General features: G+C 28.7%; 1 long non-coding RNA gene across 1 annotated transcript in view; it reads right to left on the reverse strand.

Annotated features, from left to right (window-relative positions):
• Positions 1 to 15,463, reverse strand: part of LOC148235952 (uncharacterized) — a 77,274-nt gene that overhangs the window by 40,034 nt on the left and 21,777 nt on the right. The gene's annotated exons all lie outside the window — the stretch shown is intronic.

The raw sequence follows: 15,463 nt of genomic DNA on the forward strand, positions 1-15,463 counted from the left end.
TTATGTAATAAATGCATATTCCATGTAGGTAAGTATCAAATATGTTTTACATGAAATTTTCCATTGGCAAACATTGCAAATTCAATCGTTATCTACAAACAGATTAAATTATTAAATTTTAATGGTGAACTTAGTTTCTATGTTATTAAATGCTAAGATGTGTTTAAGATTTTACATTATAATTTTTCAAAAGCTAGAAAGATTTGTCATATTTATTTGAAAAAATATTGATTTTTCGTAATGTTGCTAAATGTAAAATATGTACAAAACTGAGTTTTTTCAGGGCTGTGGAGTTGTTGAAATTTTTTCCCGACTCCGACTTTTTTGCAAGGTCCGACTCCGACTCCGACTTTAAAAATTTCGATAAGATAATCCTAAAATATTAAATTTATTTTCAATTATTCTATTTATTTGTTTTCATGTAAATAATATTAAAGAAAAATAAACAAAAAAATATAATAATATTTCTTAGGATTAGTGCCGCGCCATTGTGTATGTCTACGTGTGACCACGCCGGCCAGTGGCCGGTCGGCTGTGGTTAGGTATTTGATTAAGTACACAATAACTTTTGTTTACTTCATATTACCGAACTAAACCGCATGGCGCACGACGAACAATTAAAAAAAATATTGACCTGGGTAGAAAGGATTAAAAAGTTGATTTTTTACGACTCCGATTCCACAGCTCTGGTTTTTTCATAAACTGTGCTTGTTTTTTTATCGCAAATTACTTAATTAATAAATATAATTAATTAATTTTGGATAGAATTATGTTAGAATTAGGAAGACTTGCATTAAGTTATATTAAATCTTATTTAACAAAAAAAAAAGTATTGTAGGAATATATGCTCTTTGTAAAATAATATCTAAATATTTTTAATAAAGAGCAAAAATAATTAACAAATTTTATTTTTAAAATTTAAGTTGATTTTAAATTAAAAATTTACAATAAGATACAATCTAAATATACTACTTTTAATTATAAGTTCTTGCTATAGGTCTATTGTTGTAGATTATATAGAAAAAAAATCCACAGTGCACAAAACTATTGTGGTATATATTGTATATTAACTTTTATTAATTTCTAATTCAGCGAAAGTACAAATCATTTATAGTGCGTAATGCAATTTTAAAAATGAATCAGTTTATCTGAGATATTATATAAATTCATTCAAAGATTAATGTGTCTTCTCGAAAAAAAATATATTTTGTTGAAAATCACAACCGTTGCATATTTTATACTGCGGCATAAGAAAGGGTGGGTCTGTGCCAGATGCTTTTAAATATGCGTATTTTCAATAATGGTCGAAAATAATTGATCTACAGAAAATAATTTATGTATTTTTTAACTCAACGGCCTTATCTTTGCTTTAGTAATCTAATAACTATATTAATAAATATATAAAAACCACTCTGCATGAGAATTGACAGATTGCATAAATGTATAAAGGCTTTTCACATGGTTACACCATAGATTTGCCTGTCGGCGAGCTTAACTTTTGTTTTTACAATAACCTAATATTATAATCACATATTTTTATTATAACTCAAACTTCTCGAGAAAATCGAGAAATGAAAACCATCGTAAAAAAAGACCAAAAAAAGAATACACAATATCAGTGAATGATACATGAAAAACATGGGTTCGAATCCTAGTGTTTTTTTTAAAATTTATATTATGATTTTATTCGTCAAATTAATTATTCCGGTCGATCATCACAATTTAGATTTTTTTAATCTCGCGATTTACAGTCTACTAATAGCTTGTAGTTGTTCATTGTTTTAATTCTGTTATAACAGTTTGGAGTAATTTAACGAAAGGTGTACAGTAAATAAATACATATAAATACAAACATATATCACACTAAAGCGCCATAACGTGACATTGTTGATCGCCATGATTATAATATGATCGACCTTGACTAAATTAAAATTATTAAAGTTTTTAAACTCGTATCACATATATAAATACGTATTGTTTTGAGTAAAAAATGTAATTGTGATTTAATTATAAACTTAATGAGCCATATATTATTTCATTAGCAGCTGCAAGTCATTATGTTTTTATTTTAAAAAGGAATTTATTCGTTTACCCTGCTTCGTTATGAAAAATAATGGAAATTTTGTTATGAAACATAAATTACTAATTTTTTAATTAAAAAATGCGTTTTTTACGACTTTCGTTTCGTATGTACATACATACAAACACGTTAAAAATAAATACTATATCTCATACTTCGTATTACAATCACGTTCCTTTACCCTTTGTTTATAGCAACGTACCAAAAAAAAATCGTGTCTATTCACATTTTTCGGTGCAAGTTGACCCTCAAAAGTGTATCCTATGTACCTTTATCTCCTACAAGATGTAGGACGTCACAGAGCAGACCCTTGTCTCGACGGATGTAGGCGTTAAGTTTTCACGAGGAGACTGTGAGAGGTTCTGAATAATTTATGATATCTAGGCGCGTTCATTGGTCCATCTTAGTTCAAGAGAAAACCGCTACTTTAAATGCAATGTGTCCCCCACACGTATACTATGAATGATACAGTATATACGAAATCATCAATTTCAAATCGAGAACAGGAAATTGCGCGGTTTCACGATCCATGTGAAGCAATAAAACATTCAATGGGTTACGAGGTGTGACTTGACAAGACAGGATACATACTTATGTGTATTTTGAATAAAAAATCAACACATAAATAGTTGAAGACAGATATCCATTATTTACATATGTTCGAATAAATATTAAAAAAAATATTCGGTTTATTGTTGTGAAGGTTTTAGAAAAACTATTATATATACATATTGGTGTGATATTTATAAAGTAGAGAATTATAATATGTAGTTGTGTCGCTATTGTAGTTAGGGTTTTTGGCAAAAAATTGTAGAAGTAATTCAATGTTATCAAGAACATTAAATATGTAGCACAATTCTAATAAGACTGGAACTTAAGCAAAATAATAATAAACGTTTATTTTATCTATACGCAATAAATAATACGCCTTTGATACGCCTCATTCTAGTTAATGTTAAAATATCTAACGTTTTGCAAAATTCAAAATTTAATCGTAAATCGATTATTGTGAAATAAAACGAACGACAAAGTCGCATTTTAAATTAATAACAAGTTTCAAAATTCGTTTTGAGTGAGTTAATTGAAATTTTATCTCGACTTAGCTCGACGCAAAAGATGAATGTAGAACAATTTTAATGTTTAATGAAACCTTTCAATTTTTGCGTTTGTTTCAAGCGACAGCAATAAAAAGGCGAAACAGAGTTTGCGAGCATATTAAAAATTTAATACAACCCTTCTCTTATTTACGAAAGCTTCGGATTACTACGTAAAATGTAACATTTTCTCCCCAACAATTCTTTCATAAATGTATTTATACTTCACATACGAGCTTTAAATAATTTTACAAGAATGAAATCAACGGTAAACCTTTACTTATACATGTATCAGTGTTATAAATGACTCGAACTTTTGTAAATGCACTGGTATAACGTTTCAACTAGAATATTTTTTTAATTGATGACAACTTAACTCTATTCACGTTAAATAAAATATTTAAATTTATTAATAGCATATTTAGTCAGATTTATATATGTATATTTTCATTTAAAAATAGATAGTAATAAATTTAAACAATAATTAGGAAAATAGAAATGTACGATAATATAAAAATATTCAGTAAGGGTTATAGCAACATGTCTTTGAAAACTGCCTATGTTAAAATATTTATGAAAGTATAACAATATCAATGCTTTACATGAGCAAAAGTTTGCGATTAATTTACTTTTTTTTAAAATTAAATTCTGAAGAAATACCTTGATAACTTTAAAGTGAATAGAATATATAACAATACGTCAAATGAAAAGACATTTCAGGAACCCACTGATATAAGACAATTGAATAAGTCTCAAAAGACGGATATACAAATAAAGAGCCATAAAAAAGTACAACAGGCATTGTTATCTTAAATTAAGAAGAAAAACTAAACTTAATTGTGCGATGTTCTTAAGGAAATGGAACATTATTATAAGTTTGTATCGATTGGTACAAGAAATATATTTCTGTATTTTAGTGTTATTAATTAATGAGTAGATAAGGATTGCCAAGACGTTATTTTAAAAATCCTAGAGTACGCTCGGGATAAGGATTCCGGTTTGTTATTGTGTGCGTGAACTATGTGGCTCAAAACAATTTCGCTCAGAATATTTAATTTTTTTATTTTAAAAGAAAATATATGCTTATTTAACATACATACATCTGAACTAAGTTGGAAATTTCGACGGACAATTAATAATATATTATATAATCGAAGAAACCAGACATTGATGTCATTAATTAAATATTTGCAAAATTCAAAATCTTTCACTAGTCAAAAAAATTATGAAGTCTTCAGCTATTCTTCAAAAGCAAAAAGATATAAAATGGGGAAAGAAATTATTCGCAGATTGTTTAATGGCTCGACGACTCTATTAAATCATTAGAATCCATTGAATAAATTAAAAAATTATCATTGGCGCAACGATAAGAATAAAAACTTTTTTAAGCCTTACAGAGAATAGTGTAAAAAAACCAACAACGTACGGATTGATGGAAAATAATTAAAATATTTTAATCCACGGGTAAGAGAACAATTAACTTACAGTGTATATTTGAAGCCTAGATATCAATTAGTCCAGATATGCCCAAGAAATTTTGTTCTCTTAAAATTTCATTTATAAATAAAAAGCAGTGGCATGAGTTTAGTGACCTACCCATGGGACAGTGGGCATATCTGAGTAAAACCAACATCAACACAAAATTATTTAAAATAAAACACAAGAGAATATCGAACTTCTGTGCCACACTGTACTTTAATGACGAATACCAGCGTTGACGAATCAGCGACTGTCCTTAAAAGAGAAAGCGAGACAACGAAGTACACGCTACATCGCTTCTCCCTCTCATATACATGTACACGCACACAATAACAAACCGGCATCCTTATCCCGAGCATACTCTACTATAGTAAAATATCTATTTATGTATTCATTATTACAAATATAAATATTGTTCACATGACTGCATTACACGATGGCATTTTTTGACAATTTGTAAAACGTATTTTCTTGAGTTGAGAATTTTTTACTTAAGTACAAGCAAGCTAAAAATTAATAAAAAAAACTGTACTATGAATTTGGAATGTTGTCTATAAATGAAATTTATTAAATTATTTTTTTTAATAAAATGAGCGGTTATTTTTATATAAAATAAATAATATATTATGTTGAATAGAACACATCACCAGTATGATAGCTGTTTATTTGCCCCATGAAATGAATATTTATTCATGAGTATGTTAAGCCCTAACCCTCGATATCTAGATTGTGTACTTAACGATCTGAACGCGAAAGAACACAGATTTCCGCATATCACATGGACACGTAAATGTGAGCATTTTGTACAAACGATTACTTGTCTGGCTGAGCTTGCCTTCCTGGCACACAAAGCGCACATTCATAGGAACGCGAGAGGTAAAAATAATTTTAATATCCGCGATGTAATGAGAGATTTCGGGTAGAGCAGATGTGCCCGTTTCCACGTATTAAGATTTGTTTTGAGTCACCACCCGAAGCGAGAGCTTTGGGATTAGCTGAATAGGGAATAACGCAGAAAGAGAACAGCCACCGAGCTTTCACCGACAGAGTCACGGCTGCTGGGCTGGGCTTACTGGATCGTGTAATCAGCTAAGTGGCGGATGCTGCTAATGCGATGTGAAATAACACAAAACGTAGTACACAGACGGTCGAAGCGTAGAAACGTATGTCGAAACCGACCATGATACCGAGGGGAAAACGCCTTTTGTTGTGCCACAATGTGTTACCCATCCGTGTGCTGATCAAAGTGGAAAACTAACAAAATTATAACTGATCAAGTAGGTTGGTGTTGGCACGCGATCAAGTTGTGTCGCATGCATCTTAACTAGAACATCACTGTATCGTAGATACAGTACGTGCTAGACAATATCCAAAGTTCGATCGATAAGTTTCTATGTGTTAGTGTAATATGTCTATCACGACGTCAAGATTCGAGTTTCAATTATGATGTAATTAATAGATAAGCGACACGTGATCTATTGTAATGCTTTTTGTAGCGATTAGTGTTTATATTGTTTATGAGTAACCTTTGATAATTAATTGGTACATGAACATATTTATTTTTTAATTTAAAGCTTCTAAAAATATAATTTAAATATCACATTTAATATTCCGGTTTGACAAAATTGTACTAATATATACCAAAATACATCATATCTTTTCACCGTGTTGCTTGAAATATACCACAACTTGAAATATTTGATCTAGGAAAAATATTAAATGCGCTTATTTTTTATATGAACACTAATCGTAAAAATATGAATTTACTAAATGATATTGATATAATACAGAAAATACATAACAAACAATTGTGAATACTATCAAAATAGATACAAAGTGTTCGATATGAAAAAGAAATTTTAATGTTTCTGATACTTTTTTAATTACCGTCCCTTATTTAAAATAAATTATTTATCATCCTTATCAGAGGGATATTTGTGCCCCATTTTGTCTTTTTAATTAAAATTAATTTTGTATATTAATGTAATCCTGTGAAAAAGGGTAGCAAATCTAGTATTATGGTTTTTGGTTAATTACTTTAGTATTATATAATTTAATAAGTAAAATATTGGTTGACAAACACAATCAAATAGATACTGATATATGTGAAAAATTAAGATATGCAGATGACTGAGATGACACATTTGTATTAACCGATAGTGACAAAGTAACACTTTATATATCAAAGTAATGATCATTTAAATTCTGCGGAATAATTATGTAGCTTTAATACTGATAATAAAAATGTGAATAATTTATCAGAAGCCGCATTAAATTGGTACGAAAATAATTTATTGGTAGTAGCTTAAATATACATTTGCAAATGTGGGTGTATTATTGATACGTTCTTCCTACTTATATATATGGCGTAAAACGTTGGACAATAAGCAACAATAAGTTATAAAAAGAGATTAGTTACTTACGAGATGTGGTTATATAGATGAATACTATGAACTTTGTGGGTCGACAGTAGAGTCTCCAAATCGAGTAATCGAGTACTCGATACTCGAGTATACTTGTCTATTTTTCAAATACTTGATAATCGAGTATTTTGAAAATTACTCGATTAATACTCGAAATTAAAAAAATTTGAAATATTTCAGAAACAAAAATAACTTTAACTCGATCCGGTAAAGGTTAACGTCTTGCTTTTATTTGACGTTTATGCCCGAAGTCCTGAGTTAGAGCGGTTACTATCAGGTATAATTTTTTCATAGTTCCATAGTTGCATAGTTCCGGTCGTCGGCTATGCTAGTGGGTACGATGGAGAAATTTCTTTTGTGTTTTCTGTTCGACAGTCCCGACTTATCTAATTTAGGGCAATGAACAATATGAAATATCTGAAAAAAAATTTTAGGTTTTATGACTATGCAGTTGTAGCGTAAAGTGTTGTAAATTGTTTATACTGATCCCTCAGCTTAAAATATAAATCAAAACAATTGTGTGTTTTAAAGGCATTTAAAGTAAAGTCAGTTCTTTGCGAACCGTTTAGCTCTAGAGTGAAAGGGATTCACCCAAATACATCTTCGAAGGATATAGATTTAAATTCTTCGCATTAATCAGAAGGAGTAGAATATTGTATATTGTTAAGAAAAAAAATCTATTCAAGAAGAATTACAAAATGCTATTTTGTCAATAGTCGAAGGAAATAAGAGAAAAGCAGAGAAGGGAATGAAAGAAGAGAACATAAAAAGAGAGTTCAAAAAATTTTATATCTATAAAAAGCGAACAGATATAAATTAGAAGCCTTATCCAACGCGTTAATGACAATAAGACCAACATCAACAGCAACGGAAAGGGTTTTTTCCATAACGGGAATAATAAAACCAAAGGTTAGCAGTTGTAATATTAAATTCGAGACACTTTTTGCATTATTGTTTTTAAAAAGTATGTTCGTGAAGTTAAAATAATTGTAAAAATTAACATACTAAGTATTTTATTTATTTATTTATATGTGCACGAATTTGAATAATAGCTATTTTGGTACATTTGGTAAATACTCGAAAGTACTCGAGTACTCGAGTATTTTAAAATTTTAATATTCGATACTCGAGTAGTTGATGGTTCGAGTAATTGGAGACTCTAGTCGACAGAGTAAGGTTTTTGGAGGTATTAAATAGCATGGATAAAGAAACCGAGATTCTTAAAACCGTTATTAGAAAAAAGTACGGAAATAATAGGAATATAATCTTTCAACTTATTGTGCAGGGAAGAAATGCAGATAGTAAAATAATAAGAATTTTATGGGCATAATCTTAGAGAACATTTCGATAGGGAAATTCGCTAACTTGTGCCACAAGAACAAAACTAATAAATTATTTATTTATTTTTCTATATTGCTATATGCACTAATAAAAAGGAGCTTAATGTATGGTATAGTATATGATAATTTTTCTACGAACTTTCGTTTGTGTGGAAGCCTTCAAAAAATGGTCAAATAACGTTGTTGAACGTTGTACAAAAGTTTTTCAAGAAAAATGTCTTCCTGTATGCTGAAAGTTCTATTAATCTACAATGACCGAACTCTTTTAATGGTAGAAGGCGATTGAGAACTCCTTTCAATCGTCAAATGGAGTACTTTGAACACGTGATTTGAGGTCCGCCATGAGCTTCTCCAAACCCTTAATATGGAAAAAATTGAAGGTTAAAAATAGATCGGAAGATAGTAGATAGTAGTTTTTGCAGCCAAGGATCGGAAGGGATACTTGAAATTAATCAACAAGGTGGTCACCAACGTCTGAAATTCGACATGACACCAGAAGAAGAAGAATGTGTTTTATCAACAAGTGACACAAAAATTCAACTATACTTAAAAATATCTGTTTTCCAACGCCTATTTTAAAAAACAAAAAATACTTACACTTCAAAAAGTGCGATACAAACAATACAAGTTTCGTTCATAACCTCTAAACAAAAATAATATTTTTTAATAATAAATCATGAATTTTTACACTACAATAAATTCTTAGGGAAATTGTAAAAACTGTATAAAAAATAATCACAAAAAGTTTAATGTTGCCATTTATAAAGACAATTAAAAAACTTTAAAATTAAAAAAAAAATCTTGTTTAAATATCTACAGCTCAAATTATATGCAACAGAAAAGTAATAGAAAAAGTAAATATTCTAGTCAGTTACAATTGTTATTGTATGGATAATATGAGCTATAGTAATTTGTATCAAACAATATGGATGTTTACTGGTTGCACATTTATATACCGAATCCATATGATCATACGATCATATCCTTGACACCCCAAAATTAGCCCTTTCATCTCTCAAAGATAAGCATCTCTCAAAGTCGCAAAATAATGTAATTAATTTAAAGTAAAAATTAATATATTATTCAATATAATATTTAAAAAAATATAATAATATATTTTTAGAATAGTCCCTAGTACCTTTTATATAAAAGGAGTGTAATAATACAAACGTATGAAATGTAAGCCGTCTGGTATTTCAACATTTTCCTCTTTTCCCTGATAGAATGTCGAAACGTCACTACTCAGATCTCTTGTAGCCACTGACTTATTATTATTTTTATTATTTCTATATTTCTTTTTACATTTTTACGTTTAAATTATTACAAAATCTAATAACACCTATTAAGCTAACTTATGTTGAAATGTAATTTTAATTCACTATCATCACAACGTGCACGGTTTTAAGCTATTACTAAATATACTAGAAGGACTTAAATAGAATTGAAGTTTTATAATGCGCTTAAATACATGTTTTAATGTCAGATTAAAATTGGATACGAAAATAATGATGTAATACATTAGAACACCGCTTATTAAACGCTGCATGCCACGTTAGTTAAGTGCATTGTTGGTTAACCACATTGTTAGCTGCAAGTCACGTAAATAGTAGTTGCATTTCAAGTGCACGACACGTTTTAGTTTATTAGATTAGCAATAATTTGATGAAAGCTCTGAGGAAGTACCACGGTGACGTAAAGCTTAGAACATAGCATCTCAGTCATTTAATTAAAATACATCTAAAACTAGATAGCGTGTAGGTTTTTCGTTTGATTCAACACATTTGATTTAATTCCGTGTTTGATGTCAAAAACCGTATTTCAGGCAGCCTTTAATTAATTGCCTAGGACCCATACAAGGTTGCTTTGTAAGCAAAAACCTTGCAAATTATATACGGACTTGACTCGAAAATGTTCACCATTGCTTTTGACTGGGCAATATACGTTTAACACCAGCCGCATTGAAACGTTTATAAATATAAGCATATATTATATTATATAATATACGTAAAAACAAAAAGTGCATATTATTTAAATATATAATAAGGTTAAAATAAATAATCTGTAATATTTAATGATGATAAAAAATATTAATTATCAATATCAACCATTTAATGAGCGATTGTCGTGAAAGATAGTATTCCCAAGTATCAATAGATAAAAAATACGTTTTATTAGCATTTATATGGTTTGATCGACAATTACGTATAAAGTATATATTACATGCTCGCGTTAAAATCGTACCGGGTTCAATCAAATCTAACGTATATGTGCATTAAATCGGAAGCAATGATATTGATTATGTATTATAAAAGGAAAAACTCACTTTTCGGCCTCGAAGTCCGTTAACAGGAATTCAAAATTTAAAGATTTGATTACGAAGATTGTTTTATGATTGTTTATTTAGTTAAATCAATTTATTCTTATAATCCTTACACACATTATATATATATTTCATTTTCATAGTTATAACATACCTAGTTAATTTGCAATCCGAATATTTATATTCAGTCAAATCGAACAACGCATACGACGAATTAATGAAAATTACTGTCGCGTAGCAACATTATATTAATAAATAATAACTATTTAAAACTGTTGTCACGTTGATGTCGGCCATCTTGTATTGTATTTGAATGCTTATTTTTCATTGGTCGACAACAAAAGAATACATTAGCGGAGGCTTTTTTAATTTTTATTAATTATAATTAGATATATTTCCTTTGTTGACGTGTATTATTAAACACTGTTCATACAAAGCGATACGATTTACAGAGTAGAGAATTGAACTGAGAATGTTTTATTTTAAAGTATGTGCGTCAGGAAGTGGCTTATAACAATTATATTTATAATTTATAATAAATTATATATACTTGTAATTAATCTTGTTGTAATGCATTATACTTACACCTTTCAAGTTAAGACAACATATTTAAAAAATCATATGTGTACATTTGAGTCACACTTCATATACCTCAGAAGTCTGATAACAGCTACAAATTATGTCAATAATAGGAATAAGAGACGAATAGCATACAATAAATGCTACTTTAGCTTGATAGAAAGAAATAAAACCACGAATGCTATTTAGTCGCACACAAATATAAATCTATAAAACATGAGTCAGACCTTTGACAGTTAAACATTAAACAGAACTGACAAACAGCTATTTTGATACTGTCGAAAAGAAGGTGCATCGCAGGATTTATGGAGTCAATGAAACATAAACCAAGAGCTGTGCAAACTGTACCAAGAAGAGAATGTTTTTATCTTCATTATTGTCTGAAGGGTTCGGTGGGCAGGCTATGTTACTCAAATAGACTCTATTCTACCGTCGAGACAATTGCTGGATAATAAATCAGATGAAAAAAAATCAAGAAAAACTAAAGCTTTTGTGGTTGGGTAACTTTAACTTAACAAGAGATGGTTGGGTAACTTAAACTTAAAAAGAGTTGGGTTGTCGGGCCAAAAATTATTATAGGCATTAATTTGTGCTATCTATGAAAAAATCAAGAATTTATTAAATAACAGTTTCATAGCATAAAAGTCGTAAAGTAGTTTTTAATTATGTAATGAAAAAAGTTATTGGAGTGTAAAAATATTATGATATAAATATACGTATGTACGTAATGTTTTTGCATTGTCGAGTTTATGAAACATGTTTTCATCATCGAAAAACAGGCCTACAGTGTATTTAATTGCAGCTACTAAAAGGTTTAAACAGTGATGCTTTTAGCGTTTTAATCGTGTAAAACAAAAACATTTTATGCGAGATTTAATAAAACTTAAAAGGCGTGAGTTTTATTCAGTCAAATATTTTTTTGGCATGGGAGTATTTATTATTATTAAAAATAGTTTTGTCAGATAAATTTTGTTCTAACTTGATTTTCAAGGACAGTACTTCAGCATCTCTTTGAATATATGTATATGTATACGTTTATTTATAATTAAAATATTATATAATGTGTACTATATTTATTAATAATTAAATGCTGTGGTATACCACAGCATTTAATTACTAATACGACACTACAAATACTTATTTTTGTTGTACTAAAACATTAATTAAGATTTATGTTTATAGACTAAAAACAATATACGATTTTTTCCAGGCAAATAAATATCTATATCAAAGAAACTTCATTTAAATTAAAAGTTCAAATGAACAATGTCCCTTCGTTCTCGGATTATCATAATACGTATATAATAAAACAATAGCGGCTGGTTTTCCATAAATTTTGCAATCCTTTATGAATTTGGTATTACGTTATTAAACTTCTTAAGTTTTGTTAGTATAAATAATATAAAAAATATTACTTTTATTAAAATTTAATAATATATATATCAGCTATTTTTTTTATAATATATTATATGATTTAACTTAAGTTACGCATTTAGAATAAAATCTACAGTGTTTGCACTATTGTCAGTTAAATCAATTTTCCTTTCTATTATTGGTAAAAATTGCATCGAACGAGCCAGCGTGTGAATTGTCACGGATAAATCTATTGTATGGCTGCGATATTACATTTGCACAAATTTGCATGTGCAAATATTGTGTCCCTATTGACAATGCAAACAGTAATACATTACTGTGGACGACCGTACAGTGTATGGTCACATGTGATAAGATTTGAGATAGACTGTATTGTGAGAATGATTGAACTTACATATATAGCATACATATTCCCCTATAAAATATAATTGGTTAAATTAATCAAACATGGCTACCTACCCTCGTCTTTGTCACAGTTTATCATATAATATACATTTTAGTACAAAATCACAGACCGATCATAAAATACATTTATTGAGTTCGACACGAGAGACGTTTAATATGAGAGCTTTGAAGATATAGGGTCCAATTTGTGTCATTTAGAAGTCTCAAAGGTCTAATTTAATCTACCGCAGCACTATTTGTGAATTTCGAGACGACTGTGGTATATTAATATATTATGTAAAATACATTCATATATAAATTTTACCAAAAAAAAATTCGATTCAAAAGCTATTAATTTAAATATAAATATTACCTACAAGTGGTTAAAGCAGTGCGATACTGCGATGTAAATGTTTCAAATAAATCGGAAAACTATCCGAACGGAAAATGGTTCCTTGTAATTCAAATTGTTTTTTTTTCTTATTCCGGGTGTATATAAATCTTTCGTAAGCTTTCTGCAACGATAGAGTTTCTCGAACGATGTTTTTCGGACAATTCGCTTTTATAATACTATATTTATATTCGGCACTTTTTATCTGTAAAAGGTTGAAAAGACTTTTTCGAACACATAATAACAGTAAAGCCAAGGTTATTGTTAGAATATGGACACATCCGGGCAGAGAGCTGGTAATGGCACCCCGATGAACATTTAATATAAAATTCAAAGATCTCTATATGTTGCTCTTTTAGATCAGTTTTAATTAAATAGTGAATTAAGGGTGTGAAGATGTATCCATTATATATATATATATATATATACAAATAAATATATTATCAAGATTGCGATCTTACCCCTGTCTTACAAATCACAAGCACTAAAGCCATCTTTTCAGTTAAGGTCGCACTAGGGTTAATATACCAAGCTTATTAGGGTAGAATTTATTGTCTCTATAAAATAACTCACGCCACTTCCTAAACTGTAAATCGTGTCAATCTGCAATAAATATCTTAACATGTTGTAATAAATTTTAACGTCCTATTAAAAAGATCGAATTTTATCATAGTAACTAAACAGCGCACCTAAATATACTTGTTTTAAGTGTAATATAAATATTGAGTCTTCAAATTGGAATAATAAAAATAATATTTTTTATGACATATATCGAAATATATAAAAATAACTGCATAAGTGGACTCCTCTCAAGCTACACAAAGGAAACAATTAAAATTACTTAAATATAGCTCTACTACTCTAAATTTTATATGTAAATATAATCTGTATTACAAAAATAAAGTATTTTAACACGTATTTTGATAATATAAAAGGGTTTATTTTTTATAATGGTATTTCATTAAATGTTTAAATTGCGAATCTAGAATTATGCGTAACAGTTGGTTAGTAGATAAACCATAATAACCAATTTTAGCGCTCATCTGCATATTTTCAAAAATTTATTCACAAGGAGTCGAAAGAAGGATTGTCGCCAAAGTTTCGCAATTAAGTTCTTGGAATATAACGTCACAGAATATATAACAAATCGATAAATTTCGATAGGGCTTTGGTGTAGCTTTTAGAGCGTTTAACGTTTACAATAAATAGCTTTATACAAGGTCGTTTATATTGTATACCTGTTCTATTTAAAAAAATGATACTGATTGATTGCGATATTTATAAAAACCAGGTCAAAAAATTATAAAAATATTGAAGGTGGTATTTTATTTTACTAAAATTTATATATAATTTATCGTTATTAAATTTGATACAATAATTGATTTAAATAAATAATAAAGATTTTTATTAGTGTCACATTAAGGTTACATAGTAAAATACTTTTTTAAAAATTGAAATGAGAGATAAACGCTATTTTAATTAAGAAAGTTGTTAATAAAATATTTAGATAATTTTTGTTATTTATAGAACTGTTAAGAAAATCCTTGGAATTCTCAGATATTGAGACTTTTGTTTGCTTATCAGTTAAATCTGCAAATAAGCCGTAGCGAAAACATATTTTTAGTAAATATTTGTATGTAAATCTGTAGACAAAAAACAAGTAATATATACAGTCGCATATACACACTCCAAACGTTGAAGTGGGATGGAATGCGAGGTTCTTCTAGCCAACTGCTAGGTTTGTGGGCATAGTTCGCGGGACTTCAGTTGCGCGAGTGGTGTGTCTCTTGACTATCGTTGTAAGGTTTATGGAATTTTTTTAAGCATGGTATATAGAAATTTTTATTAGAAATATTTATCAATTAGAAATGTGCATGTATGTATGTAAATACTGTTTTATAAACGTGTTGAAAAATGTTTAATAAAGAAACATTTATTGTAAAAACGCGTAAGTGTATTTAGCTGGTAAAGTTTCTACAAAGTATAAAAAAAATATGTT

Source organism: Plectrocnemia conspersa, unplaced genomic scaffold (genome assembly GCF_051122295.1).
Source record: "Plectrocnemia conspersa isolate PC_06_02 unplaced genomic scaffold, ASM5112229v1 ptg000004l, whole genome shotgun sequence".
Lineage (NCBI taxonomy): Eukaryota > Metazoa > Arthropoda > Insecta > Trichoptera > Polycentropodidae > Plectrocnemia > Plectrocnemia conspersa.